Source organism: Coenobita brevimanus, chromosome 48 (genome assembly GCF_032717465.1).
Source record: "Coenobita brevimanus isolate Jiangsu-jjx chromosome 48, ASM3271746v2, whole genome shotgun sequence".
Lineage (NCBI taxonomy): Eukaryota > Metazoa > Arthropoda > Malacostraca > Decapoda > Coenobitidae > Coenobita > Coenobita brevimanus.
In genome coordinates this window covers 3988404-4011156 of record NC_137001.1, presented here as the reverse complement: position 1 = coordinate 4011156, position 22753 = coordinate 3988404, and positions in this window count along the sequence as shown.

The window sequence follows — 22753 nt, the reverse complement described above, 5'->3', positions numbered from 1 at the left end:
ACAAACCACCAGTACATGTTCAGTGACAGCACCCATCCGCCTCTTTACTGAAGGTCGAAATTTGCGCAGCCACTGGGAGACAAACACACAAAAAGAGAGAGAGAGAGAGAGAGAGATTCCCTCCCAAGGTATGATTACAATATTAGTGCACTAATTTATGTACCATAGCATATGATAGTACTGTACTGTACACAGTACAGTACTGTATTTGTGTATGTACAATACGATACTGTACGATACACTTCCCTTTGGTATGGGTTAGGTTTGGTAAGGTTAGGTAAAGATAACCTATGTAATTTTGCCTGGGAAACACGTTGATCATATCTTCAAGAAATTCTATGGTTGTTTTTGAACGGAGGAGGCGAGCATTGTTCCTGGCTGGGGGATACTGGTGGCCACCACGCATCTAACACAGACCACAAGCCACCAGTACATGTTTGGTAAAACCACCCGTCTGCCTCTACACTGAATGGTGGGAGTCCCTTGGCCTCTGGGATTAGTGCAGAAACCCCCCACCACACGCACCTGTCCACTTCCCTACCAAATGGTCAGAGTCGCCTGACGGGCTGCATTAGTCATACACTGGCTGAGGTGGTGATGTACTGGTCAGCTGATGTTGCCATCAGGTACTAACCATTGCCTGGGCATACAGAAGTGAACCCTATATGCAGATGTTAGTTTGCCCGTGTTGCTTCCTCTGTGTGATATGGTAGCACTGTACTGCTTGCTGACGAACAGAAGCCCACACCTCAGTTCCTGCCCTTTCTGCTCCTCATGAGTGGTAGCGCTTGCAACAATGGCTGTGATTGTGGTTGTGTTTGTGGTGGTACCCTGCCTTCTTCAGCTTATGGCCCTGCTCTGTTGTATTCTCATGTGTGTGGTGATGGCCCCATCACCGCCTGAGAAGCAGAAGAGGAAGGTTCTGAGTCTGGAGAAGAAACACGAGATATTGGGCAAAGTTGACAGAGGCTGGAACACAGGATGCATCCTTCACAAATATGATCTAACCCATTCAACATTGTTCGATATCAAGAAGTCACACGAGAGGCTTATGCAGTACGGACAGGACTTTGCCGAAAGCAAACATCACGGTGACAGGAAGCTAATGGCCTAGGCCCGGCACGCCATTATTGACCAGTCGACACTGATGTGGTTTTGTCAGCAATGTGGTGCCGGGTTACTAGTGCATGGGGCTGAGGTGAAGGCTGCTGCTGAGAAGTTTGCATGCCTGCAAAACATGCAAGACTTCGAGGCGTCCGAGGGATGGCTCTTTTGTTCCACGCTTTGCCATGGATTTCTTGGCTGTAAGGCACATGGCGAGGCCTTGGACACGGCAGTGGAGGAAGCAGTCCTGTTTTGCCAGAAAGTGCAGCGCCTGATCAAGGACGAGGGCCTTGCCCCTGGCCAAGTCTATAATGGTGATGAAACTGGTCTGTTCTACTGCTCCTTGCCCACCAACACCCTGGCCGAGGGAAGGGAGGATACTGTGCCTGGTTGGAAGTTGTCCGAATAATGTGTCTCTGTTTTGTGCTGTGCCAATGCTAATGGGATGCACCGACTCTAACCTGTTGTTGTTGGGCATGCAAAACAACCACATTGTCTCCGTGGGTTGATGGATAGCCTGCCTGTTGTGTGGTACCATTCTGTGAAAGCCTGGTTTACCTCTAAGATCTTCAGAGATTGGTTCCACAGCCATTTCGTCAAGGAGGCTATCCGTTATCAAACGGAGATTCTTGGAATTGCTCATGACCAGGTGAAGGCACTCCTGCTCCTGGACAATGCCCCTGCGCATCCGTCTGAGAAGGATTTGGTTGCTTTTGACGGGCGAATTAGGTGCATGTTTCTGCCACCTAATATGACTGCTCTGATTCAACCAATGGACTAGGGTGTTATCATGGCTGCAAAGAGACTGTCCCTGAATGAAATGATGGTGGTACAGGAGGATGAGGACGCGGTCGAGGACACATGGGGAGCAGACGTTGCAGAATCTTCAGTGTTACAACCTGAAGTCTGCAGTGTTCAGCTGGATGAACACATGGATGGAAGTCTCTGTCAGAACCCTCGAAAGCGGTTGGTCTTGTCTCCTTCAGGGAATCGAAGCCGAGCACGACTTTGAGGGGTTTGATGTGGATGATTTCCACAGCTGCGTTAGAACAACAGGAGAGCAGGTGGATGTTGATGACATGCAGGAGTGGCTGGATGACGACAGCGGCGATCCTGGTAATGAGACCATGTCTAATGAGATCACCACTGCTGCCTCTGCAGGCATAGAAGAGGACAGCAGGGCTGACGAGGACATGGATGAGGTCCCTGACTCACTACCTTCTGCAACTCCTTCAATCCCTCATCGCAGTGTCATCTGTGGTTACCTGGAGGGGTGCTGGAGCATGCCGAGCACCCACACTGTGACAGGGAGTTGGTGCCGCTTCACATGGCGATGAGCTGCAGGGAGTCCAGGATGCTGTCATCCTCCGGCAGCATTGACAGTCCTATCGTCAGACCAAGAGCTACTCATTCTTCGAGCCTGCTACCCCCACGAGTGCCAGCCCATTCTCGCCACCACCACCACCAGCTCGTTTCCTGCCTTCACCTTCGGACCCGCAACCGAGCATGTCGACAGCTGTTGAGTCTCCGTTGGACATAAGTTTGCAGCTGTCTTCGGAGTCTCCTGAGATTGGTAGGCCACCATCACTGCACTGCACATCACCACTCATCACCCAGCTTCATCAGGTTGAGGATGACGAGGAGGATGTTCTAGACCTTTGTTAGGCGCTAGTGTTTGCCGCTAGACCACACGGTACAACCTGCTGGAGGTGGCGAGTTACGAAGCCTGGCGGCAGCGCACTGGGTGGTTAAGTACCCCATCCGAATTTTTTTGGTAGGTAACTTTAGGTGTCTTTCATAGTTTCCTTAGTGCTAAAATTTATTTAAGATATTCTTATGTGTGTTTTGAGGTCACAATTTGGCAGAGTGACCCGAAAACAGTGCCAAAAATAGGAGGGGTACTGTACATACAGTAGTGTTTTTTGGTTTTCATTTTTTTTTTTTTTTTGGCATTTTTTTCTTGGTGTTGGAAATTATTTTGGATATTCCTATGTATGTTTTGATGTCAAAGTATGCCAGAATGACTGGAAAACACTGCCAAAATAAGGAGGGGTACTGTACATACACTAGTGTTTAGGTACTGTAGGGTGGTTTTTGGTTTTCAGTGGTTTTTTCTTTTTTTTGCATGTTTTCTTCATGTTGAAAACTATTTTGGATAATGCTGTGTATGTTTTGATGTCAAAATATGCCAGAATGACTGGAAAACAGTGCTAGAATAAGGAGGGTTATTGAACATACAGTAGTGTATGGGTAGGGTGTTTTTTGGTTATCATTGGTTTCTCTGCATGGTTTTCTTGGTGTTTACCATTACTTTTGATATGCCTATGTGTGTTTTGATGTCTAAATATGCCTGAATGACCGGATAACACTGCTAAATTAAGCATAGGTACTGTACAAATAGGTTAAGTATAGGTTGGAAGTGGGTATAGGTAGGGTCTGGGTATGGTAGGGGAATAGTGTTCATTATCCAGATGTTGCCACTACCCGGACATGCCTTTGGCTCAATGGTATTATGTCCGGATAAATGAGGAATTACTGTACCTTGATTTTTAGGGGGATGGCGCTTGTGTATCATACTCCACGCGGGACCTTATTTGTCCGTTGTGGATAGGTTTGGCATATATCTATCTATCTATCTATTGCCAGACGCCATAATTAATACACATAAATAATTTGGGAGGAGCCGGTGGAGTCACATGGAGAGAAAGACTGACAAATGAGGAAGTGAAGGAGCGTTGTGGTGTGGATGTGGATGTGACAGGAAGTGTTAGGAGAAACACATTAAGCTGGTTTGGCCATGTGGAGAGGATGGAGAGTGGGAGACTGATGAGGAGAGTGTATGTGAGTGAGGTGGAGGGGGGGGAGGGGGGGATGCCAAGAATGAGATGGAGGGATGGAGTGGGGAGGTATATGAGAGAGGGGTGTGTGAGGTGGGAGCAGGGCAATGAAATGGCAGGGGACAGGGCAACATGGAAGCGATTTGTTTGTGGCCACCCCTTACGGGATTGAGGCATCTGGCAATAGACAAATAGATAGATTTTTTTTTTTTGTGTGTGTGTGTGTGTTTTTATGTTTGATTTATTATTGGTTCAAATGAAACATTTTCATGTTTCAATTTTTTAAATGATCATTTTTATTGGAAATGCCTTATCTTGCTGTTTTCAACCCCTCCCCCGTTCCCATGGCGAAAAAAAGTATTTCTGACAAAAATGGTTATTTAAAAATTGATCCAAAGAAATGAAAACTCACTATAAAAAAATAGCCATGGCAAAACCAGGGCCTGTATTTATCAGTAGCTGGGAACATTCACAAGGGGCCTGGTGAATTTGCAAGCCAGTGAACCATTCACAAATTTGTGAACGACCGTAAGAGTTATTTATCAACCTTGTATTTACCTAGTTGTGATATACAGGAAATGAGCTATGCTCGTGGGGTCCCGTCTCTTTTTCTCGTTAAGTCAAATTTTGCTTTAAATTCGTTTAAGTTTTTAGACTGGACAATCTCTGTCCAGGCTGTTCCACAGGTCTATGCATCTATATGGAAAGCTATATTTCTTGATATCCTTCAAACAACTTGGCTGTTTCAGTTTCATTCCATGTCCTCTTGTTACTTTCCCATCCCATACAAACAGATCATTTTTATCAATTTTATCTATTCCCATCATGGCCCTGAACACTGCAATCATGTCCCCTTTCTCTCCTTTCTTTTAGTGTAGGCAGGTCCAGCTTTTCCAGCCTTTCTCCGTCAGACAGATCTGCGAGGCTGGGGACCATCTCGGTTGCTGTTTTTTGTATTCTCTCAATCTTATTTATGTCTTTCTTCTTGTGTGGGGACCACACTACTGTCGCATATTCCAGTCTGGGGCAGATCATGGCCACTATCAATTTTTTCATCATTTCCTCATCCATGTAATGGAATGCCACTCGTATGTTAGTCAACAGATTGTACGTCTCTCTAACTATCTTGTTATTGTGTTTTTCCGGTGACAGAGTATCCTGGACCAGCACTCCCAAATCTTTCTCTTCTCTCCCTTTTTTTATTGATTCATTACACATCATATAATTCAGTGATGACCTCTTGATACACTTATCCATTTCCAGTATCTTACATTTTTTTGCTTTAAATTTCATTTCCCACATCTAGCTCCAATCTTGGATCGTGTTCAAGTCTTCCTGCAGCATTTTACAGTCTTCCTCGTCTTGTACTCTCCTCAAGATCTTTGCATCATCAGGAAACAGACTTGCGTAACTGTTCACTCCATTTACCATATCATTTACATAAATCAGGAACATTACTGGCGCTAACACCGAGCCCTGTGGGACTCCACTTGTTACTTCCCTCCATCCGGACATCTTGTCCTTTATTACTGTCCTCATTTGTCTGTCTCTCAAGAAGTCACACATCCACTCCAGGACATTTCCCTTCAGTCCTCTTATGTGTTCCAATTTCCACATTAGTTGCATGTGGGGTACCTTGTCAAAGGCTTTCTCCAGATCTAGATACACACAATCCACCCAGCTGTCTCTCTCCTGTAACACATCAAACACTTTTGAGTAAAAGCTCAACAATTTGGAAACACATGACCTTCCACTTCTGAATCCAAACTGGCTCTCAGCCAGTATGTTCGTCTCCTCCAGATATTTTATCCATCTGTCTTTCAGGATTCTCTCACACAATTTTTCAACTATGCTGGTCAGGGACCAGCTTAGTTGTGAAGTGCTCCTAATGCTGTGAACTCACCCCAGCGGTGTGGCAAGTCTGTTCTCAGCGCAGGCATCTTTTAAGGAGTTGGGAGGTGTTCACAAGAGGTGAGTCGGCAACGGGATGTGTAAACGTTTGACCACTGCATACACCAGTTCAATGCTGGGAATGCTACTAATAAAAAAGTAGCGGTGCTCCCATTCCCGTTACTAGCTCGAAAAAGTAGTGGCATTACTGGTTTCACTACTTGGTACAAAATGCAGCGGTGCTCCCGCTACGTTGGATAAGAAAAAGGTAGAAGAAGGAAAGGTTAACAAAACTCTGTGATATAGCAATACGCTATATACTGTTTTGATAATATTAGTCAGTGTGGGTGGTTATGTTGTGTACCAGTAATGTCAATATATACTTATTTTGAAAAAAAAAAAAAAAACATCATATACATGTCGGTGTCACTTTAATGAAGCTTAGAGCTGAAGGTACAGGAAAATCTATTTACTGTATAATGTAACAAATGTTCTTTTACATTGTTACCTACTATACCTACTGAAAGAAACATAAGTAAATAAAAGGCAAAAAAATGTGGTCTACCATTCATACATATTATATAGATTTATTATATTTTCTATCTATCTATTGCCAGATGCCTCAATCCCGTTCTGGGTGTTCACAAACAAATCGCCTCCACGTCGCCCTGTACCCAGCCATTTCACTGCCCTGCTCCCAGCTCACACCCCCCTCTCTCATATACCTCTCCACCCCATCCCTCCATCTCATCCTCAGCCTCCCCCTCCCTCTTCCCCACTCTACCTCACTCACATACACTCTCTTCGTCAGCCTTTCTCCCTCCATCCTCTCCACATGGCCAAACCCACCTCAGTGTATTCCTCCTAACGCTTCCTATCACATCCACATCCATACCACAACGCTCCTTTATATCCTCATTTGTCAGCCTGTCTCTCTATGTGACTCCACAGGCTCCTCTTAAATAACTCATTTCCACTGCTCTCACTCTTGACTTGTGTCCTTTCAGCAACGTCCAAGCTTCACTTCCATACGTTAGAGTTGGTATCACAATACTGTCATGTATAACTTTTTCACCACATCCACACCACAACGCTCCTTTATATCCTCATTTGTCAGCCTGTCTCTCTATGTGACTCCACAGGCTCCTCTTAAATAACTCATTTCCACTGCTCTCACTCTTGACTTGTGTCCTTTCAGCAACGTCCAAGCTTCACTTCCATACGTTAGAGTTGGTATCACAATACTGTCATGTATAACTTTTTCACTTCCATGCCCACTTCCCTGTTTCTTATCACTGCTTTTAAGGAACCAGCAACCTTTCTTCCCTGCTGTACCCTTTCAAGCACTTCACCCTCCAAACCTCCATCCTTACTCATCACACTACCCAAGTACTTAAACGTACTCACATTTTCCAATTCCTCACCATCCAACCTCGCTGTACTTTCACTGACTTCACCTTTCTCAAAGACCATCACTTTACTCTTTCCTACTGTACATTCACCTCTAGATTCTGTTTCTTACACACTCTCCCAAACTCATCCACCAAGCCTTGCAGCTCTCCTTCGTCTTCACTCAACAACACAGTATCATCTGCAAACAACAGTACAGGGAGTTTCGAAACACTACCCTCTCTCACCAGGGCCACTCCAACATCCACTACCCTACCTTGTACCTCTTTTATTACCCCATCCCTGTACAGATTGAACAACCATTGGGATATGACACATCCCTGTTTCAACCCAGCCTTCAAAGAGAAAAATTCACTCAGTTCACCATCCACACGCACTGCAGCCTTAGCACCATCATACATACTCTTCACAGCATTCAACAACTTCCCATCTACACCATATATTCTTAATACTTTCCACAATCCTTGTCTATCCACCCTGTCATATGCTTTCTCCAAATCCATGAAAGCCACATACAACTTCTTTCCCTACTCTAGAAACTTTTCCATTAAAGATCTAAGAATGAATATCTGATCTACACAACCTCTTCCCTTCCTAAAGCCTCCCTGTTCTTCTCCAACTAATTCCTCTGTTCTTTCTCTAACTCTGTCAATAAGTATCTTACCATACACTTTTCCTCATATACTAAGAAGACAAATGCCCCTATGATTACCACACACTTCTTTTTCCCCTTTTCCTTTGTACAAGGGAATAATTATACCTGACTTCCAGTCTTCCGGGACTCTACCTTCCTCCCAGGCCAATCTGCACATTTTCCACATCCATTCTACTACTATCTCTCCCCCATGTTTCAGCATTTCACCACACACTCCATCAATTCCTGGGGCTTTCCCCAATTTAACTTTTTTCATTGCTTCCACAACTTCTGTCCTACTGATTTCTTCCTGTCTTCTCACCTCCCTCCTTCTCCCAGCCATTCATCAGCTACTTATACTCACATTACTTCCATCCTCTAAGTTCAACAATTCCTTAAAGTGTTCTCTCCATCTGCTCACTTTTTCTCCCTTCTCCACTAGTAATCTACCATTTTTATCTTTCACTCCCCTGCTAACTTCACTTCCACCCTGTCCTACTGTTTTCACCTCTTTCCAGAACATTTTCTTACAGTCCCTCCACTTTACACTGAAATTCCTTCCAAATTCCTCATCCACTTTCTTCTTACTCTTTCTTACTAATCTTTTCACCTCTTTCTTTCTACATATAACTCTCTCTTCCACCTCTCAACTTCTTCCACGCCCCTATTTCTCATCCATTCATTGTATACTTTCTTCTTTTGTGCCACAGCCTGTCTCACCTCTTCATTCCACCATGCTGTTCCTTGCACCCCCCTCCATCTTCTCTTCATCTCACACACCTCATCACATGCTGCACATGAAGCTTATATAAGAGCAGCTAAAGAAAAATATTACACATCAAAACTTAAGGAAGAAGCAGGTAATCCTAAGAAAACTTGGGAAACTATCAAGAGCCTCCTGGGTAGAAATAAAAATCGTACATCTCCACCTTCCATCACACTACACAACAGGACAATGTCAAACAGTGAGGACATAGCAGAGGGATTTAATGAATAGTTTTGTAATGTAGCAAACACCGTAGCACAAGTAAGACCAACTCCTGTTTCATATAACAGTTTTCTTCCACAGCCCACTAACTTTTCATTTTTTTATGATCAACAACAACCACAGAAATTAACTCAATAATTCATGTACTTAAAGTAACATCACCAGGTCATGATGATATTAATATAAAAATAAAAAAGGAGTGTCGTGATGAAATTTCCCCTTTCCTTAAGTATATTATAAACAAGTCCTTTAAAGAGGGTTCCTTTCCAAAGCACTTACAGATTGCAAAAGTACTATCCATCTATAAAAAAAGTGACACAAGTATGCACACTAATTACAGACCAATATCAATTTTACCAAGTTTCCATAAAATCTTTGAAAAAGTTGTTGTAATAAGACTTATGGACTATCTTAACCCTTTGAAATTCCAAAGACACGATTTCGAGTCATCGTAAATCCAACCGTTGAGATTCAGATGACTCGAATTCGAGTCATACGAAACATTTGTTATTTGTATGTTTTCCATATCCTATCTGGGCTTGTTCTACGTACACTACCCTGTGTATCCTTTTCGAACTATTTGGTTTTACACTGACAAGTACATCAGACAGAGAGAGAAGAAAAGATAGAAGGAGGATGGGAGTGCGAGGGGGAAGGCTGGGATATGGGGTAGGAGGAAGGCAAGGAGCGAGGGAGGGGAAGACGGGAGTGGAGGGAGAGGTGGTGGAGTGATACACGTCACAACTACGTCACATAAAACCTTCCCCTGTCCGAATGTCTACTCGGCTCTTGTCAGCTTCACCTTCAAAGCCAGGAGTAAACTCCTTAATGAAACATACTTGGCAATGTACTGTAGTGCCATAAATTAGGAGACGGTGTCAAACAAGCTGTGCCAAAATGTCATATTGATCCAACTGTTTGTTTAGAACATATTTGCAAAAAACGATGCCTCATAGGGTCTGAAATGGATAGTAGATAAATATTATATATATAGATAAATATATATATATATATATATATATATATATATATATATATATATATATATATACTGTATTTATATATATATATATATATATATATATATATATATATATATATATATATATATATATACACTAAAATCTCAAATTTCGTCAGTTTAGAAATCGATGAATCAAATTTCAATGCATCTGGATTGGTATGCCTACCTTACTTTTCGATGCAAATTCGCTAATTTTGATGCTCTCAGGCCCAGATTCCAACCAAAACAAGGAAAGATAATATTTTTGATGGGAACCATCCTCCTTCTTCTCTCTCTGTCTGATGTACTTATAAGAAAATCTGTACATGGATGGGGTAATAAGAGGTACAAGGTAGGGTGGTGGATGTTGGAGTGGCCCTGGTGAGAGAGGACAGTGTTTGGAAACTCCCTGTATTGTTGTTTGCAGATGATACTGTGTTGTTGAGTGAAGACGAAGGGGAGCTGCAAGGCTTGGTGGATGAGTTTGAGAGAGTGTGTAAGAAACGGAATCTAAAGGTGAATGTAGGGAAGAGTAAAGTGATGGTCTTTGAGAGAGGTGAAGTTAGTGAATGTACAGTGAGGTTGGATGGTGAGGAATTGGAAAATGTGAGTACGTTTAAGTACTTGGGTAGTGTGATGAGTAAGGATGGAGGTTTGAAGGATGAAGTGCTTGAAAGGGTACAGCAGGGAAGAAAGGTTGCTGGTTCTTTGAAAGCAGTGATAAGAAACAGGGAAGTGAGCATGGAAGTGAAAAAGTTACTACATGACAGTACTGTATTGTGATACCAACTCTAACGTACGGAAGTGAAGCTTGGAGGTTGTTGGAAGGACACAAGTCAAGAGAGAGCAGTGGAAATGAATTATTTAAGAGGAGCCTGTGGAGTCACGTGGAGAGACAGGGTGATGAATGAGGATATAAAGGAGCGGTGTGGTGTGGATGTGGATGTGATAGGAAGCGTTATGAGGAACACACTGAGGTGGTTTGGCCATGTGGAGAGGATGGAGGGTGAAAGACTGACGAAGAGAGTGTATGTGAGTGAGGGGGAGGGGGGGAAGAGGGAGGGGGAGGCCGAGGATGAGATGGAGGGATGGGGTGGAGAGGTATATGAGAGAGGGGAGTGTGAGTTGGGAGCCGGGCAGTGAAATGGCGGGGGACAGGGCGACTTGGAGGCGATTTGTTTGTGGCCACCCCAAACGGGATTGAGGCGTCTGGCAATAGAGAGATAGATAGATGAACCTAACCTAATATTGTATGTAACATGTGCTCTCAGGGCCAGACTCCAACCAAAACAAGCAAAGATAATATTTTTGATGCGAACCAAAATGCTAGAAGTGAAGGAAAATTATAAGAAAAAGTATGAGCCTAACCATATGTGGACATGCATTTCACTGCAATTTAGTTGTATGTATTTTCTTTGTATTTTCGTCGCAACTTGCCTGTTTCAAAATGGTAAGCAAGAGTGGTTCTTTGGGTAGCAGTGGTAATGTACAAGAGCAGCCTGGCACTTCTAAATCTTCGCAGCCAAAGGAGAAATGGCAATACAGGAAAGGGCAGAAATACACCAAGTACCGTAACCTCTCAAATAATTCGAGGGTTAGGTCGCGTTAGTTAAAAACGCGTTATTTAAACATAATTTTCCCATAAGAAACAATGGTGGTATTGGGGTTACGTTCCTGGACTCTGTGAAATTCTACCAAGTTGAGGAGTTATGCTACTCTAAACTTAAAAGCAACAATATTAATTTGAAAGAAAATCCACGTAAAAAACAAAAAACAGTATATTTGGGGAGGGCCCTAGTTGGGCCGAAGCTATGTTTACTTCTCTCCAAATACAGTTTTCTTTTTTTAAGTGGATTCTCTTTCAATTCTGCTTCATTCACGGCATTGTGAAAGTTCCTCAACATTATTAATGCATTAGTAGGTCATTCAGACACTACAGTAATAGCAACATTTTCATTACAGTAAGTAGGTCACAATAACAACACACAGCCTCTCTTCATCTATGCATCACTCGTCGTCTGCTGCTGTCCCTTCCCACCCCACTCTCCCACCTCCCGCCGCTTCCCACCCTAAATTTGTTGTCCCTCCTCGCTCTGCTGTCCTTCCTCTTCCTCTGACTCCCGTGCTACTGGTGATGAAGATAACTCCCTTAAGGTTTCTGTCTTCTTCATAAAGAACTGCTCTATCTTGGTCTGAGTGGTTTTCTTCTTTCTGTTCCGCAGCATCAAGTTGTGGCAATTTAGATGTGCCATCACTTTCCTGGTCAAATTTTGTCCGAAAATGAGCCAAATTGCTAAGAATGGGGCCAGACTTCATTTTCGAATATTATAGTTCGAATAAAACATGTTTAAGCAACAGGCAAATAAAAAATTGTATTTATGCATAAACTGCCACACACAGTCTATCAGCTAGGGACTGCCCAAGGCGCGCGCGGCTAATTTGAAACCATCACGTATGTGTAATGTCGCGTTAAATCGAGAAACCCTTGTTAGTTAAACATATCTCCTTAAATATTTGCTCGTGTTAAAACGAAAATGCGTTTTTTAAACTCGCTTTAGTTGAGAGATTACTGTATACACTTGCTGACAGTATGGCAATACAGTGCGGAAATACAGTTACTTAACGACAATTATAGTTCATAACGTTTACAGGGGGTGTGGGCAAAAAATCATGATTTTAGGTAATTAGATTTAGAGGCCCCGAACCCAAACTAATTTTTCCCATGAGAAGTTCAGTATAAATTTCTATTATTTGAATTCCGAGGTGATTTTTAGGTACATATGTCCATCGAAATTTGAAATTTCACTGTGTAATATATATATATACAGTAATCACTCCAATATCCGACGTAATAGAGCCATAGGTAGGTCCGGATATTGGTTCTGTCCGGATATTGGGCCCCAGCTTATGGACTTGTACTTATGGACCCTAACTCAGAGAAACACCTATACAACTCCCTCTGGACATGCATAGCACCTATTTAAGACCCAAATCACACCAATAAGGCACATAAATGACAGAAATAAATGCAAAAGAAACCTAAAATGAGGGTTTAGAAGTAGGTTCATACAGTAATAAACATTCTGGTGACTGGCTCCTGGACTGGTACTTATGGACCCTAACCTAGCCTAACTCAGAAAAACACCTTCCTACTGCACTTGCCTAGCTCCTAACACCCTGTTCACACCAATAAAGGACATTAAAGAGTGAAATGAGGTAAGTATAGTATGGAAAAAAGTACAGTATGAAACATTCTTATGTCCGGATAGTGGGGATGTTCAGATATTGGGCGTCCGGATATTAGAGTGATTACTGTATATATATATATATATATATATATATATATATATATATATATATATATATATACAGTATATATGTATATATGTGTATATATATATATTTATATATATATAATATATGTATATGTACAGTATATGTCTATATATATGTATATATATATATATATATATATATATATATATATATATTTGAAGACGTCTTAATCCCTAATATGGGGAGACCACAAACAAATCGCCTCCACGTCACCCTGTCCACTGCCGTTTCACCACCCTGCTCCCAGTTCACACCCCCCTCACTCATATACCTCTCCACTCCGTGGCTCAGTGGGTTAGAGCGCTCTGCTCTGACCGAAGGGTCGGAGGATCGAATCCACCCAAGGGTCATTGGTAGACATCAAGAAGGGCATCCGGTCATAAAATGCTACACGCTCCAGTCCAAAAGTCCTCTACCCAGGGGCAACGCCTTAGCCCTTCGGGGATACCTAGCGTAAAACCAACACCTTCCTACTGCACATGCCTAGCTCCTAACACCCTATTCACACCAATAAAGGACATTAAAGAGTGAAATGAGGTAAGTATAGTATGGAAAAAAGTACAGTATGAAACACTCTTATGTCCGGATAGTGGGGATGTTCGGATATTGGGCGTCCGGATATTAGAGTGATTACTGTATATATATATGTGTATATATATATATATATATATATATATATATATATATATATATATATTGTTACGTTGTCCGCCTTTCCGTTCCCACGGGTGCAGCCGTTACAGCTGGGCTAGGGGGATTATGCAGTATGTATCCGTGTCATTCGCGGAGTTTACATTAGCGAGTGCTACAAATTCTTTTGTTTCTTTCGTTCCTGCCACTGAGGGCAATTTTATTTAATACCATGCTGAGTATGCATTTGATTATTTTGATTGTCTTATGTGAGCTACCAGTATATTTAATGATTTTGCTTGCATTAGAAGTACCAGTTTATTGTAGAGAGAGAGAGAGGGGCACGAATATAAGTTCTTATTAATTAATTTGATTATGCGTTCGCGCTTGGCCGTGCGCGAGCCTTGATCAGAGTCAGTCTCTTCCCAGCTAGCTTCCGTATCGTGCGTGTGTGCACACTCTCTCTCTCCCCAGTCATTTTTTTCTGCCGAGCTGGCGTTTTCATTTAAGTTTATTTTTATTCTTTTGTTGCTGACTGAGGAAAGTAGTTATTTTATTTTGTTTTGTGACCTTGTTGTCTTTGGAGGGCCAGTCTGGCTCACCGTAGTTTCTCGCTGCCTTAATTAACGTTCCCCAACACACGTACATACACACACACCCCTAACCCCTACACTGTTTAATCCCATCTCTTTGCACAAGGCTAGTGAGAACTATCGTGAGCCATTAACTGCGTTCCCCCTTGGACACGGGTTAAGTAGAAGTCGTCACCACCGGAAGTAAGTGGGAGGTGTTCCTGTATACTGTCTCGGGCGGTATTACTTCCGGTAGTGACGATAGTAGGCTAGATCTATAGGTAGGCTGTTCCGTTTTATTATCACAGTACAGAGTGTTGCGTTCTTAAGTAAGTACTTTTCCGTTGCGCAGTTTTTCTCTAGTTTGCGGAGTGTCAGTGCCGGGGTCTGCGTTATTTTTGCAACGCAGTGGAGGCCGATCATCTAAGGCTGACTTGTCTTTTTTGTAATAGCCCCGGGCTGGCGCCACCGTAACAGTGGCGACCTCGCATCAGGATATCCTAACAGTGCCTTTTTCTTGCTAGGATATCGTTACCTTGGCGTTCTCTGTGCTTTGAGGTGAAGTTGATGTGTTTGTAGTTTCTCAGCATTAGTATTTCATTATTGAGTACTGCCATTGATTTGTCGCCATGGAGTCACGCGTGTCTACACCAGATCGCGTACGTGCTGAGTCACCTGTGGATATGGAACAACGAGAGGCACATAGCAAAGGTACTCCCCGTGTGAGCCCTGAGTTTGACTATGGTGCTGAGCTGCCTCGTTTCGCTACCCCACTATTACCATGTATGATGCTGCCGAGCCAGTTTAGAGCAGTTCCCCCGGGTATGTCTGGTGCTTTCCCTGGAGCTGTTCATTCCATTCCCATATACCCTGGAGTCTTGTCACCGGAGGCTCAGTTGCAGTTGGAGTTAAAAAAGATGGAGATGCAGCGTGCAAAAGAAGAGAGGGAGATGGAGATGCAGCGTGCAAGAGAGGAGATGGAGTTGCAGCGTGAAAAAATGCGATTTGAGCTGGAGAAGACTCGTTTGGAGGTGACTGCCAATAGACCAACTTCAGATACCCAAACCTCAGGCCGTGCAGAGGATAGGGAGAGTTGGTTCTCAAGGAGTCTAAAATTAGTGCCAGCATTTGATGAGTTGAAGGTGACAGAATGGTTTGTCAGGTTTGAGAAGAAGGCTAGGGAGTTTGAGTGGCCAAGGCAGCGCTGGGTGGGGTTGGTATCTAATGTGCTGAAGGGAAAAGCCTTGGAAGTGTATAATAGGTTGAGCCCTGAGGATGTAGATGATTATGATGAATTTAAAACAGCCATCCTGAAGGCATATGAACTTAGACCAGAGGCTTATCGGTTGTTGTTCCGTGGTGCTCGGAAAAGGCCTGCTGACACCTATATGGCCTACGCCAGGTATCTGGAGGAGAGGTTAGACGAGTGGTTGCTGAGTGAGAGCGCCACTTCGTATAACGAGGTGCGTGAACTGTTTTTGATGGAACATTTTACCAACATGGCTGACAAAGAAATTGGTGTTAAAATTAGGGAGAAGAGATTTAAGACCTTGAAGGAAGCAGCGACGTGGGCTGATGACCGGGTGTTTGCCTTGCGGAGTATGGGGGTCAAGTATGCTAATTTTCAGTATTCCAGGGAGAGGACTGTGAGTGGCCCTGCCTGGGACAAATCTCCCGTGAATCAGTCCAAGGGAAGTACAGAGGAGAAAAAGAATTCAGGGAGAAAGAGCCCTGTATCCAGTTCGAAGCTAGTTTGTTACTTTTGCAAACAGAGTGGGCACATCAAGCCTAACTGCCCTAAGTGGAAGGCCTCCCAAAATGCCAAACCAGTGGCACTAATTGTAGGTTCGAGTCAGGTGAACGAGAGGAGTTGGGAGAGTGGTAACGGTGAGGGAGAAGTCTGTGGAAAGCTGGAGTGCAGCCGGCTGTGCTCGCTGCCAGCTCAGGCTGAAAAGGTTACCCAACATGCTACGCCACCTCCGGATGAACTGCCTCAGAAATCGTCCCTAGACTGGTGTAAACCTTTTATATGTCACGGCACAGTGAAAATTCATGGAATCAGTCATCCAGTTACTGTGGCTCGTGATACCTGTGCACAACAGTCTGTGTGCAGAAACGTGACTGGAGGGCCTGTAAACTCAGGGAAGTATGTGCTGTGTAGAGGCATGAACTCAGATGAATACTATGATTATGTTCATGTGGAACTCGATTGCCCCATTGTTCAGGCTGCAGCTCAAGTAGCTGTTGCTGATGTAATGCCAGTAGAGGGGATTGATTTTCTGCTGGGGAACGACCTGGCTGGGGAGAAAGTATTTCCATCTCTTCCCCCACCAGTTGTTGTGGCAGAGAAGTGTTTTGACGCCCCAGAAATTGGTATTGAAGTTGATGCAGAAGTGGAAGCCATGTTCCCGGTCTGTGCAATTACAAGATCTATGGCACAGGTTGCAGCCCGGGAGGAAGAACTGGTGAAGTCACAGGTTCTTGGGGTCGACTGTGGTGAGGCAGGGCTACCAATGGAGGAACCTAGTGAGCAGAGTGTTGCTGTAGTGGGTGAGGAGAGTGGGAATGCGTGCATGGGCGCCGCCCCACTTCCCACTCAGGACACTAGAGGTGGTGTTGAGTGTGTCTGTGTGGAGACTGAACCCAGCCCATCGACTGAATTAGGAGAATTTCAGGACGCTGGGGTCGACTGCGGGGATGCAGGACCACCGTCAAACGCGCCTGAGGAACAGAGTGTCACTGTTGAGGGTAGAGGTGGTGATGATGTCAGTGTGGAGTCTGACATTCCTCCCCCTGTCGAGTGTACTAGAGGTGACGCTGAGATTGATCGCCCTTCGCAATCCAGTGTCCCGACCAGTCCCTTATCTCAGTCCTCAGTAGAGCTGGCGGGTGTTGGGTCAGCAGAATTGAGGGTGAAGCAACAGGAGGATGTAACATTAAAGCCCTTGTTTGCTCGAGTAGGGGAAGAAAGAAGTATGGAGTGTGGTAAGGAGGAGTTCCTGATTAAAAACAATGTTTTACATCGCCGATGGACGCCCACTGGCGCCCCGATGGATGGAGGAGTGGGTGAGTTAGTGCAGGTGGTGGTGCCTGTGCAGTATAGGGTGCCGTTAATACAGTTAGCACATGAGGGACCTTTAGCAGGTCACTTGGGAAACAGAAAGACAGTGCAGCGCTTAAGATATAACTTTTGGTGGCCAAGTATGCCGGGACAAGTTGCTGCGTACATCAAGAGCTGTCACACGTGTCAGATAGTGGGCAAGCCTAATCAAGTTCTTCCTGTGGCCCCTTTGACTCCCATTCCTGCAGTTGAACCTCCTTTTACCCGGGTAATCATTGATATCGTGGGCCCTTTACCTCCTACTTCTGCTGGAAACAAGTATTTGTTAACCATAATGGATGTTACAACGCGATACCCAGAGGCTATACCAATCAGAAGCATGCAGGCGAAGTCAGTAGTCAAGCAACTTATTCTGTTCTTTACTCATTTTGGCCTGCCTAAGGAGTTGCAGTCAGACCGTGGAGTAAATTTTACATCTAATTTGTTTAAGCAGACAATGACAGAGTTGGGCATCAAACACATTTTGTCCAGTGCTTACCATCCGCAGTCACAAGGTGCCCTGGAGAGGCATCATCAGACTTTAAAGACAATGCTGCGCACCTTCTGCTATGATAGTGGAAAGGATTGGGACCTAGCGGTACCCTTTGTTATGTTTGCAGTGAGAGAGGTACCAACTGAGTCGTTAGGGTTTTCACCCAATGAGTTAGTGTTTGGGCACAGAGTTCGTGGTCCCTTGGATGTGGTGCGAGAGGCCTGGAGTAACAACAAATCTGGCAACCAGGAATCCATGCTTGACTATGTCTGCAGCACTCGGGAGAGACTGCATTGCGCTTTAGAGCTTGCCCGTGACAATCTAATCGGGGCTCAAGCGAAAATGAAGGCTCATTACGATAAGAAGGTCAGAAGTCGTGAGTTTAAGCAAGGAGATGAAGTTTTGGCACTGCTGCCCATGCAAGGAAAACCTCTGGCGGCTAGATTCAGTGGTCCTTATATTGTGAAGAAGAGAGTTGGGGAACTTGACTATCTAATTGTTACCCCAGATAGGCGGAAGAGTACTCAGTTGTGCCACATTAATATGTTGAAGCCATACTACCGCCCAGTTGATTCTCATTGTGGGATGACTGCTGATGTCTCTCACCTGGGATGTGAAGGACGGGGAAGGAAGGACGTGGCATCAAGGGAACGTGCTGTGGAGGGAGCTGTTGGTGCCGGTGATGTGAGTAGTGGACCAGGGTTACAGCCACAGTCCCGGGAAGGTGACTTTGGAGTGGACGTTGAGGGAACCAGGGATAAGAGCGCTCTTGTAGTCTTGGCGGTTGGTAGTGAGTTGGAGGAGCAGGAGGAAGTGCTTAGTCGTGGTGAGATGTTACCAGCTGACCTATGGGAGGGCAATGGTTATGCAGCTCTGGTGGAGAAATTGCGACACCTTGAGCCAGTAAAGCGAGAAGAGCTGTGCAACAGATTATGGAAACATCCGAAAGTTTTTGGAGATTCACCGGGATTGACAACTTGGGCTACTCATGACATTGACGTTGGGGATAGTAAGCCTGTAAAATTAGCTCCTTACCGCATCAACCCTATCAGACAGAAAGCTCTCGATAATGAGATCAAGTATATGTTGGACCATGGATTGATCAAGAGTTTCAGTGAGTGGAGTTCACCAGTTACATTGCAGCCGAAGCCAGATGGGAAGGTTAGGTTGTGTGTGGACTTCCGGAAAGTTAATTCACTGTCTAAGACCGATGCTTATCCTTTACCTCGGGTCGATGACTCCGTGGACAAGATGGGTCTTGATTCGAAAATTTTGATCCAGGGCTCAAAATTTTCCCTTGGGGAAGGGCGTGTTACGTTGTCCGCCTTTCCGTTCCCACGGATGCAGCCGTTACAGCTGGGCTAGGGGGATTATGCAGTATGTATCCGTGTCATTCGCGGAGTTTACATTAGCGAGTGCTACAAATTCTTTTGTTTCTTTCGTTCCTGCCACTGAGGGCAATTTTATTTAATACCATGCTGAGTATGCATTTGATTATTTTGATTGTCTTATGTGAGCTACCAGTATATTTAATGATTTTGCTTGCATTAGAAGTACCAGTTTATTGTAGAGAGAGAGAGAGGGGCACGAATATAAGTTCTTATTAATTAATTTGATTATGCGTTCGCGCTTGGCCGTGCGCGAGCCTTGATCAGAGTCAGTCTCTTCCCAGCTAGCTTCCGTATCGTGCGTGTGTGCACACTCTCTCTCTCCCCAGTCATTTTTTTCTGCCGAGCTGGCGTTTTCATTTAAGTTTATTTTTATTCTTTTGTTGCTGACTGAGGAAAGTAGTTATTTTATTTTGTTTTGTGACCTTGTTGTCTTTGGAGGGCCAGTCTGGCTCACCGTAGTTTCTCGCTGCCTTAATTAACGTTCCCCCAACACACGTACATACACACACACCCCTAACCCCTACACTGTTTAATCCCATCTCTTTGCACAAGGCTAGTGAGAACTATCGTGAGCCATTAACTGCGTTCCCCCTTGGACACGGGTTAAGTAGAAGTCGTCACCACCGGAAGTAAGTGGGAGGTGTTCCTGTATACTGTCTCGGGCGGTATTACTTCCGGTAGTGACGATAGTAGGCTAGATCTATAGGTAGGCTGTTCCGTTTTATTATCACAGTACAGAGTGTTGCGTTCTTAAGTAAGTACTTTTCCGTTGCGCAGTTTTTCTCTAGTTTGCGGAGTGTCAGTGCCGGGGTCTGCGTTATTTTTGCAACGCAGTGGAGGCCGATCATCTAAGGCTGACTTGTCTTTTTTGTAATAGCCCCGGGCTGGCGCCACCGTAACAATATATATATATATATGTATATATATGTATATATATATATTTATATATATATAATATATGTATATATACAGTATATGTCTATATATATGTATATGTATATATATATATATATATATATATATATATATCTATTGGAAGACGCCTTAATCCCTTATATGGGGTGACCACAAACAAATCGCCTCCACGTCACCCTGTCCACTGCCGTTTCACCACCCTGCTCCCAGTTCACACCCCCCTCACTCATATACCTCTCCACCCCGTGGCTCAGTGGGTTAGAGCGCTCTGCTCTGACCGAAGGGTCGGAGGATCGAATCCACCCAAGGGTCATTGGTAGACATCAAGAAGGGCATCCGGTCATAAAATGCTACACGCTCCAGTCCAAAAGTCCTCTACCCAGGGGCAACGCCTTAGCCCTTCGGGGATACCTAGCGTAAAACCAAATTATTTTTATTTTTTATATATACCCCATCCCTCCATCTCATCCTTGGCCTTCCCCTCCCTCTTTCCCCGTCCACCTCACTTATACACTCTCCTCATCAGTCTCTCACTCTCCATCCTCTCCACATGGCCAAACCACCTCAGTGTGTTTCTCCTAACGCTTCCTGTCACATCCACATCCACACCACAATGCTCCTCTCAAATAACTCATTTCCATTGCTCTCACTCTTGACTTGCGTCTCTCCAGCAACAGTATATATACATATTGCCAGACACCGTAATCCCGTAAGGGTTGTCCACAAACAAATCGCCTCTGCGTCACCCGTCCCCAACCATTTCACTTCCCTGGTCCCATCTCACACCCCCCCTCTCTCATGTACCTCTCCACTCCATCCTTCCATCTCATCCTTGGCCTCCCTCTTCCCCCTCCATCTCACTCACATACACTCTCCTCATCAGTCTCTCACTCTCCATCCTCTCCACATGGCCAAACCACCTCAGTGTGTTTCTTTCAACGCTTCCTATCGCATCCACATCCAAACCACAACACTCCTTCACTTCCCCATTTGTCAATCTGTCTCTCCATGTGACTCCACATGCTCTTCTCAAATAACTCATTTCCACTGCTCTCACTCTTGACTTGTGTCCCTCCAACAATGTCCAAGCTTCACTTCCATATGTTAGAGTTGGTTCCAAGCTTCACTTTCATACGTTAGAGTTGGTATCACAACACTGTCTTGCAGTAACTTTTTTCACTTCCATGGTCACTTCTACATTTCCTATCACTGATTTCAAGGAATCAGCAACCTTTCTTCCTTGTTGTACCCTTTCAAGCACTTCACCCTCTAAACTTCCATCATTACTCATCATACTACCCAAGTACTTAACCATACTCACATTTTCCACTCCCACCTCATCCAACCTCACTGTACATTCAGTGAATTCATTTCTCTCAGAGACCATAGATTTGCTCTTCTCTACATTCACCTTTAGATTCCGTTTCTTACACACTCTCCCAAACTCATCCACCAAGCCTTGCAGCTCCCCATCGTCTTCACTTAACAACACAGTATCATCTGCAAACAACAGTGCAAGGAGTTTCTAAACACTGCCCTCTCTCATTAGGGCCCTGCCTTGTATCTCTTTTATAACCCCATCCATTTACAGATTGAACAACCATGGAGACATGACACATCCCTGTTTCAACTCAACCTTCAAATAGAAAAATTCACTCAATTCACTGTCCTCATGAACTGCAGCCTTAGCAACCTGATACATACTCTTCACAGCATTCAACAACTTTCCGTCTACTCCATATATTCTTAAGACTTTCCACAATCTTTGTCTATCCACCCTGTCATTTGCTTTCTCCAAATCCATGAAGGCTGCATACAACTTCTTTCCCTTCTTTAAGAACTTTTCCACTAAAGATCTATGAATAAATATCTAATCTACGCAACATCTTCCCTTCCTAAAGCCTCCCTGTTCTTCTCCAACTATTTCCTCGGTTATTTCCCTAACTCTGTCAATAAGTATCCTATCATATATTTTCCTTTTATACTTAGAAGGCAAATGCCCCTACGTTTACCACACACTTCTTTTCCCCCTTTTCCTTTGTACAGGGGAATAATTACACCTGACTTCCAATCCTCCAGGACTCTACCTGTATATAGTGTATATCTGTACATATAAATATAAAAGTGGCCTAGTGAAATAAAGAACATTTCAGTGAAGAGAATAAGTGTTTATGAAAGTAATGATTGATATTCATTTAGTGAATTAAATTTGTAGACAAAAATATAGTAAGCTACAGAACATAAGGAAAACTACAATAAGTGTTACAATATCCAACAATTTATAGATTTGTGATGAGCCTGTTGAGAAGTATGAAACTGGCTAAATTAGTGCTTTACAAAATAAAGAAAATTATTGGTGTAAGATTAAATGACCTCATGGATAACTAAAGTGATCTTACATGACATGAGAACACTTACTTGCCGGAAAAAATGTTTTTTTTGACACAAGG